Consider the following 9,494-nt stretch of genomic DNA (forward strand, 5'->3'; position numbering starts at 1 on the left):
CCTTCTCAAATAACACAGCTCCTCTGGCAGTTGGCCATATGTTTGTCATTTAAGCAACAAATAATGCTATCAGCAAGCAAGTCTTTGAACATATGAAAGCATGTATTAAAAAATCAACCGACCAAATAAACGTAAAACCCAAGGATATAACTTGAATTCCTACTCAAATTGCTCAAAGATAGAAAGATGAATTAAAGGTGCTTCTGTGAAACCTGGCAGATAAACAAGGAGTTTAACATTAACGCCGTGAAAATGAGTAAAGAAGAAAAAGGTGAATTGCAGTTAAGAAGGATCTAAGCATAAAAGGCAAATCTCTGGCATCCCCCAAAAAACACTTGGGGTCCAAGAAACCGGCGAAGGGGGATAAGTGAAAGATTTAATAGAGAAACCAGCCAAGGTGCCCTAAGGAGAGGAAGTAGGTGTTGAAATGCAGCCCACACTGCCCTCAGCAGACCCTGGATCCCAGTACACAGGTATGTTCGCCCAAAGGGAGCTCTTTTTTCTAAAATGTCCTAATTTTCGCAAAGATTTCTCACAGGCCAGGGGCAACCCTGGAACCAAACCCACTTATTCTGTGGTCTGTATGCAGAAAATTTAAAAGCAAGAATAGCCAAGGCACCTGGGTGGCTCAGTCAGTTAATCGTCCGACTTCGGCTCATGTCATGATCTCCCGGATTGTGAGTTTGAGCCCCGCGTTGGGCTCTGTGCTGACAGCTAGCTTGGAGCCTGTCTTCAGATTCTGTGTCTCCCTCTCTCTCTGTCCCTCTCGTGCTCTCTCTCTCTTTCTCTCAAAAATAAATAAAACATAAAAAAAAATTTTTTTTAAAGCAAGAATAGCCAGGGGAAGCAGAATGTCACAAAAATTCAGACCTAGACCCAACAAGGAAGTCATTAAAAAAAAAGAAAAGAAAAAAGAACAAGCAAGCAAAGGAATTGAGATTGGTAAAAGAGACACATTTACTGCGTCTCTGAAATGTGTCCATGGTAGCAGGTCAACCCTTGCTTGGAATAGACGAAAAAGAAGTGACACAACCCAGCTCTCCTTCCTGCCAGGACTGACCTATAATTTGGGAACGATGTAAAAGCAATTCGAGTGCAGGGATAAAGAGGGGGTACCTCTTGAAATCCACAAGCCAAAGAAGTTGCCCTTTTTTATTTTGCTAATTCAACGTGAAAGTGAAATAGGGTCCTTTGCAACCTTGACAGCTAGCTTTCTGGGAAGGTGTCTAATATTGGACATAAAATGGAGACATGAATCGATGAGACTCATTAATATTCATAGACAGCAGATTAAGGTTGGTGGAAAAAATTATTTATGAAACCGGGGTATTGTCTTCCTCTCACCAAAAGGATTTTTGTTTGGAGAGGATTGAATTGGGTGACAGGGCTATGACAGATTAGGTATGAATTTGCAGATTTCTTGGTTTATCTCCGAAGGAAAAGAATCTAAAGCATTTGCAAGCAAAGAATGTGCTGGGCTGAGAACAGTAAATGCTCCAGCATCACGCGCCAGTAGGTGTAATGAGGTTCAGACACCACGGGCGTGATGGAAAGCACTTGGAAGGAAATGAAAGAATGGATTGAGAGTGTGGTTATGTAACAAAGGAACAGGCTGAAAGCAAAACAGGGCTTGGCTGATGTCAAGAAAGGTAGGGGGATAAAACATAGCCGGTTCCTTTTCTATTATGCATGTGGGGGATGGGAAGTAGCACAAAATTGAATAATATGTAATTTATAATCTTTTCTCACATTAAATATGTATTTGTTGTGCTGCATGAGAAGCCTTTGTGTTATTTCTGACTGTAGTTAGTATACGCTGTTTTATAATCTAGTAAAGAGTGAAAGTCAATGAGTTAGAAAGGTGTCTCAGATCCTCACATAAACTCTGTTAACAGTACTCTATACTTACACAATTTGAGGATTTATTGCTAGTCCCTTATCTCCGTGAGCCCTTCCCTCCTTTATCTTTCTGATCCTTTACAGGCTTGTGGAAATAAGCTGCAGACATCTGCTGAAATTTTCTAGTGACAGGTGAAATTTCTTTTTTCCAGAATTAAGCATTGAGAGTGGCAGAGTGAGAACCTTAGGATAAGACCTTGAATTGTTCCCTAGGGCGTACAACATGCCATGGATTTTTCCGAAGGAGTTTTCTGTTGATTGTGCTTCAGAGCATTTAGTCCCCCACTCATGGGCCCAGCCCATTACAGTTTGTCAATTGCCACGGCGTTGCGCACATAGTTGGAGAAGAGAGAGTAGTAGTCCATTTGGGATTGTCTACCAACAAGCCTTAATTTAAGGAAGATTTCCAGACCAATTGAAGTTTTTTGTTTTGTTGGGTTTTTTTTTGGTGGATGTGAACAGATGGAATTTAAAAATGTGCTCTCAGGAATTTGATAGGCCAATGTCTGAGGACAGGAGACCTGGAGCCAATCTAACAGAGCTTCATGCAAAACAACACAGCAGAGGCTATGTGGAGGTAGACAGAGTCAGGGTTTGGAAGCTGGAAGAATCTTTATCCGTGATCTGCCCTCAGCTCTTCATTTTGAAAGTGTAGATGTGAAGACTGATAAAGAACGCAGCCCAATGGATAAACAGTGTGTGGTACATCCATACAATGGAATGTTATTCAGTCACAGAAAGGAATGAGGCCCTGACATGTGCCACAGCACAATGAACTCCCCCAACATCCTGCTAGGCGAAATAAAGCAGACATAAAAGGCCTCATATTTTATGGCTCAATCTCTAAGCAATGACCAGACTAGAAAAATCCATAGAGACAGAAAGCAGATTGGTGATTGCCAGTGGCTGGAGGGAGAGAACACAGAGGTTGACCACTAACAGAGATGGGGCTGCTGTTTGGGGTGATGTAAATGTTCTGGAATTATATAGTGGTAGTGGTCGCATAACCTTGTTAATATGTTAAAAATCCACTGAATTGTAGGGCACCTGGGTGGCTCACTCAGTTAAGCATCTGAATCTTGGTTTTGGCTCAGGTTTATTCAAGCCCCACATCGGGCTTCCCCACTGACAGTGCAGAGCCTGCTTGGGATTCTAAATAAATAAATAAATGAATAAATAAATAAATAAAAATATTTTTTAAAAATCCACTGAATTGTACACTTTAATAGAGTGACTTTTATGTTATGTGACTTTTATCTCAATTTTTTAAATTGAGAAAAAAAGGCAAAAAGAAAAGAGGAGGGGACTTGACAAGGATGTTTAACAAGGACAGGAACCCTGGCCTCCTCATCTGAAGGGAGGGTCCTTTCTGTTCATAGACCCTCTTCTGGAATCGTGCTTTCAGGGTATAAAATATCATATATGAAACAACAAAGAAAACCATAAATTATATCAAAATGAAGCTATCAAAATATTCTTCAAAACACAGATTTGTGATCTAGTAATGCATGTGCTTCTAGAACAGCACACTAAAGAATAGTTACTGGCAGCAGGTCTGACAACTATTGTCATTTCAAAGTTGTGGTGAACACACGTGATATCACACGATCCCTGCAACAACCTCAGTGGGCGGGGAAATCTGTGATTTCTGTCAATGAGAAGATCACAGATACTAATGCCGGTTTGTTGCTCACACTCATAATTGAATGAAATGCTGAATTTCAGTTAGACAGTAGTGAAAAAAGAAATACCTGTATTTTTTTCACATCCGAGATCATCGACCCTCAAATTATATTATGGGCCACTTGGGGGTTCATAGACCCCAAATTTAGAATCCCAACATTGCACCAGTTTGGATGGTATCTAGGAAGAAGTGTAAAGGACTCAAAATATTTAATAAGCCACTGTCATTTAATTACTTAGGGAGGATGGTTTCCCATCTCAATAGCTAGCAAATAGCAAAAGCAGCATCTGAGGACACTTCCTGCCATTCTTTGAAGAGTGCATAATAAACTACCTGATGTAGTAGGCAGATAAGCCCCCTAAATGCAGATAGGCTTCATTGTGTTTGTGTCAACTACCAGGTTGTAGGGAATGCGTCTGGAGAAGGATTCTGAAGTTCTGTTTCCTGCTGGGGCTATTGGTAACTTCTGCTATAGATCAGTGCGATTTCTTGATGTCTGTTCCCAAGTCCAGAAGGAGAGGGGACCCCCTGATCCTATTAACTCCCAGCCCTCAATGCTGAGCACCTTCTTCCTAAACCTGCAGCCTCTCTCTTCATGCCTTTTGTGCCACCAGGAGCCTTGGCTTTAGCAATTCAGTCCTTAGCAATTCTACACCAAATGTGTGATGTTAACACATCAGGGAAATTAGCCATGCAGACATTCGGGGTGGCTTTTCTTTTTAAAAACAAATCCCATTGTTTATTAGCATGACAATATGCTACCAGTGAAATGAAGCTTATTAAGAAGCTATCATTTGGAGAACAATATTAACATGTCGAGTTACTTCGGAAACATGATACTTCCTGTTTAAAATACTGTTAAGCTCTGCTTTTTAATTTACTCAAGCCCTGCAGGTCCTCGAAGAATGAAGTGAAACTCACGGGGAAGCTTCCAGGCACCACCAACAGCCAAGGTTTGGATCTGCAGAGCCCCAAAGTCAAGTGTCTCCCCAGCCCTGTGACCTCCCCTCCCAGCTGAGTCACGACTTATCATGAAGTGGGTTTCTGGGTATCTGACCGACAGGCAGCCACCCTCTCATCTCGGGTGTTGGTCCACTGCCTTTGGTTCTATTCCTTTAGTTAGTGAAGATACCAACTACTCAACTGAGGCCTGTAAGGAAACGTGGCTTCTGGAATTCGATTCTCTAAGTTCTCCTCGGTATACCACACAGATGAGGCATACATGATGCGTGTGTATGTATGCAAATGTGATGTGTTTGATTTGTGTGTGTGTGTATGTATATATATATATATATATACACAATATATATATATTGTGTGTGTGTACATACACTATATATATATATATATATATATAGTGTGTGTGTGTGTGTGTGTGTGTACATACAGATCTCCATTGTCCTTCTCTCTTTGGAACTGCTTTCCCCTCATTGTTCAGGATGAGAAACAAAAGAACATCCAGCCAGCTGGTGAGTAGTCATCTCAATTCCCTGCCCCTTAACTTTAATCAGGTTGACTGGACGACTTAGTTTGGCCCTCCAGCGTCTACTCAACAATTCTTCAGAGATTCTATCCTTCCAAATAAACTTATTAGCGGTGAATTTGACTCCTGATGCTTCCAAAACCTGAACTGTTAGTGTGTTTTGAGATTGACAGGAAAGCTCTCCTCCATCCATTCATCTCCCTCACTTGTGAGTCTGAGGTTCCTTTGATTTTTGACCCTTCAACCAGCTTCATGTAAAGTGAGAACACCTTCTGGGATGCAGTAGGAGGGTGGAGATACAGGAGCTTCCCTCCTTTCTCTCTCATCCAGGGCAGATATCACTAATGGAACACAATACTATTTCCTGTGAACCTGAGTCTGGCCTCAGAGTATATCTGAGCACAGTGAGCCAACGACAGAAGTCGACACACAAGGGGAAATCTCGCCAACCTTACACTGACCCGCATCAATGACAGTGAAGGCATGAGGTTTGTATAACTGATAACTAGGTCTCTGTGCACTGAAAGACCGTGACCCCCAGCTAAGGCTTTAAAGACAATGTGTGTGTTTCTTAAGCAAGTTAGGTGCTCGTGTTTGAGAGCTTCTTTTAAACCACAACAAAATAGCCACCTTGTCCACTAATCTATGTGGGAGAGCCTAATGGGAGAGGCTTGCTGGGAGATGAGATGTGTCAATCCCCTTTGCATGGGATGTACACTGTTCCCCTGGCATGTCAAGCAGGTCCTGGCACAGAACAGCCCCTCTGTCCCTGTCATTCAGTGCACTGCCTCCTGGCCCGTGGTGTTGGCCCAGCCCAGCCCCATTGGTCTAGGGGTGCCAGCTCTTCCATTTTCCCTAGACCTCCCCTGCCTTCTCCTCTGATCATTTTCCCACCTTCACATGAACCGTGATCCCTCCCATCTCCCCACTATTTTTGAGAGCAAGTGTGCCAGGCATTGTTTTAATCATCAGTGGTGTATGATGTTTCATCATTACAAAATCTCCCTTCCCTCCACTGTTTGCTTCTCTCCTTACAGCTTTCCTGACCATCATGTCGGCCACTGGACAGTGTTCCCTGGCTTCATGGAGATAATCCCCTCACTTAACAGAGGTACTCATTTTATACTTTTATACCGAATAACCCTCTGTGTCATAGATGTCTCTCCTGGAGCCAAGCTCTTCTCTGCAGCCTAAAACCATGCCACAGCACAGCCCCCACCCCTGCACCATAAGCTTCTTGATTGTCCGATATCTCAGGGAGCAAAGGATCAGCCCCAACTGCTGCAAGCAAGCTAGGCAGTGGGGTAAGTCCCATAAACTAATGGCTTAACTTAGCTGCAGCCTCATCGTCGACACAAAAATCTTCTCTCAATGTTGTAGGCTTCCCAGGGCAGGGAAGAAGAGTCAGGAATCCATCCTCCTGTCACCTCTCACCCAGGCAAAGAGGGGATCTGAACAGTGGATTTCTACTCTTAGCTTTAATCTTCTGGAACACAGTTTAGCCTGGGGCCTCCTGAACCTTGTAGCTAGTAAACCTTACCTGGGAATCTGATATCTGCTGGTAGGGTGGAGGAAATACAATTGTGTGCAAAGCGTGGGGTGCCACCCCCACCTCCCCACTTCCCTGCCCCTGCCAGCAGGAGAAGGAAAGTGAGCTCAAAACAATCAGCCAAAGCGATCAACTGTTTCCCAGACATGGCTTCTGGCAAAAGCTGCAGTAAAATACTAAGGTGCCAGGCAGCTAAGAAAAACATGGATAATCCCAAATGTTCACATTTCCCAAATTTCAAAGTTTTCATGGTGTCTTTCCCACGGCTGCTATTCCAACAAGCAGAGGACTTGGAAAGGGTCCTGGCTTTGGAATGAGAAGACCAGGGTTGAGTGCTGGCTCCTGCATTTGCTGGTGGCATGACCTTGACCAAGTCCTGGGCAGAGTAATCTCATGGAAGCCAAGTGCCCCATTGGTAAACAGGGAACCATTAGAATATCTTGTTCCTGTGGCGGTTATGAGGTTCCAATAGCACAATGTAGGCTTGAAAGTCAATTATGTACTACAATTGGCATTACAGAAGCAAGGACTTTTCCTTTTTCTCCATATTTCAACAGCCCGTGATCCTTCCAGGAGCCCCTCTCCCCCCAGCTCTCCTGCCTTACTATTTCCAGGCATTCACTGGGGCCACCCAAGCCCGATTAGTGGGGTGCTCAGTGGGGTGGGTGGGGGCTGAATTCACGATGCCTCCATTGCGCCCATGCAGATGGATAAGGCAGCTGAAATTAATGACATTCTGAGCCACTGCAGTGCTCATCTGCTTAACAATCCAATTTCTAGGACATTTTAGAAGTTGTTAGCTGACTGCCAAAAATGAGGATCATTAAAAATAGATTCACAGCTGTTCAGGAAGCCAGAGATATAATTTTACCTTCATTATGCCTTATTGCAGATGTTATTGATTTAATCTCATTGCATTTTACTGTGTAATATCAATTCACACTGTCTTTGACTTGGAAATTAGGAACTGTATTTATTCTTCTTATTCTCATAGCATAGCCATGCTTAGACTGACAGCCACATTGACATCAGGTTCCAAGGTGGTGGCACCATTTAGGCAAGGCCTAATTATTGGGGTGCAAAGCTAATTTAGTGTAGTTGCCTGAGAGAAAAATAATCTAAACATGGGGTCATTGTGCCTTTCAAATGTGGAACTACCCACACAAACAATTTAAATAAGTGAATCAAAAGAACACTTGGGTTTCCTTGCATGTCACCAAAACGTTGGTTTGATGAATCTTTCACTTCTCTGGCAATTTTCTTTTATCTGGAAATTTCACACTGAAATTGCTAGAGGAGAATTTAATCTGAAATAAATTAGGATATTGTTTCCCAAGAGGTGTTTCTCAGAACATGTGTCTTGAGATAATCTATGATTAAAAAAAACAAAAAACAAACAAACAAAAAAAAAAACCAGAAAAGGTCCAGTGCTCCTCCTTTGGCCGCACATATAATACAATTGAAACGATGCAGAGAAGATTAGCATGGACCTTGTCCCAGGACAACATGCAAATTTGTGAAGTGTTCCATATTTTTATATAAATAAAATAGATTCTGAACTCAAAAGGTCTGGGAAACCCTACATGGTAAGTCCTACTTTGAAGGCGTTACAATATATGGTAGTATATTAAAGGATCCAAGCATGAAATAAATTTGCTTGACTTTGTTTAATCCAGCATTTTCTAAACCAAAGTGGTGCAGAAGTGTTTGTTTTCCCCAGCCATTAATATCTCTGGGTGCTAATGTGCTAAGGAACACCGTTTGGGAATTTCTGCTTTAAGACAGTGCTGGAAGAGGGAAGGCCAGCTCATTCCTAGGAAGTCCTACACCTTTGTTGACTGCCAGTGTGGCCGCCATGTTGAACCTAAAAGAGCCATTCCTGATTTACAAAGGTTGGTTCATGAACTTTTTTCACCTGGGTGTTTGTGGCTTCATTCCTCTTCCTTTCCCTATTTTACTGCCTCAGCCTCCAGACTCAGGTTCTATCCCATTCACTCCCAATTTCCAGTCTCCCTACCACCCCCTCAACCCTGCCCCAGGAGAAATGCCAGGCTCGTCACTTTTAGGTGTAGCAGGATTCAGGGAGGCCCATGCCTACTCTGTTTTTGCTATGTTCAGGCATTTCCTCAATTGAGTAAGTTAGCTCTGCACAAGTGAGAAAATTTGTTCAGTGTGCTCCAAAGCCTATATGACATCAAGTATAAGATGATTCCAAATTTTTTGTAACATTAATATGTTTCATGGTGTTTAGCAGCCCATTTAGTCATTCTGTCTTGATGAGTGATTGGCATAGCATGCCTAATGATGCACAAGTGTCTCTGTCTATGTTTATAAGGGCTTAGAAAAGGGCCCCATATCGCCAATAATGGCATTTGAAGGGGTTCCATATGCAGCATTTGATTTAATGAGCTCACACTGGAGGTTTTACCAACTACAGTGGACATCATCAAGGATGGTGTGACTCAAGGATTTTTACTTTATTTCTGCCCACTCCCTTGCAGGTCTCCAGATATCACTCATTTCCAGGCTAGTGAATGTCTGTGGGGACCTAATATATTTATGTCTATGTCACTTTCCTTTATTTCATAGAAAATATACCCCTTTGTTCATGATGTCTAACGTTTGCTACTAGGTGGCAGTGAATGTTAAGCAACTTCATTATTATCTCTCTCTAGCCCTTCCCTGCTCTTGCCTATCCCAACTTGGCTGAATGCCCCACACCCACCACCCAGTGGTGACTCCATATCACTTCTCAGGGTGACAACCGTGGGCAAAAGTTTGGGCAGGGATCAGAGCAGAGACCTGATCTTATTTGGTACTTGCTCCCCATAATTACCAACTTCCCAGTGACAGACAACTTATGCCCCGCTAGATTGTGA

At 42.7% G+C, this 9,494-nt stretch overlaps 1 non-coding gene across 1 annotated transcript; it reads left to right on the top strand.

Annotated features, from left to right (window-relative positions):
- Nucleotides 1-8,042: 8,042 nt before the first annotated feature.
- On the top strand, nt 8,043-8,151 carry LOC125931102 (U6 spliceosomal RNA). The gene has a single exon (XR_007460359.1). It is a non-coding gene; the product is annotated as a U6 spliceosomal RNA (small nuclear RNA).
- The last annotated feature ends 1,343 nt before the right edge of the window (nt 8,152-9,494 follow it).

The sequence above is a fragment of the Panthera uncia genome, chromosome A2 (assembly GCF_023721935.1).
Source record: "Panthera uncia isolate 11264 chromosome A2, Puncia_PCG_1.0, whole genome shotgun sequence".
Taxonomy (NCBI): Eukaryota; Metazoa; Chordata; class Mammalia; order Carnivora; family Felidae; genus Panthera; species Panthera uncia.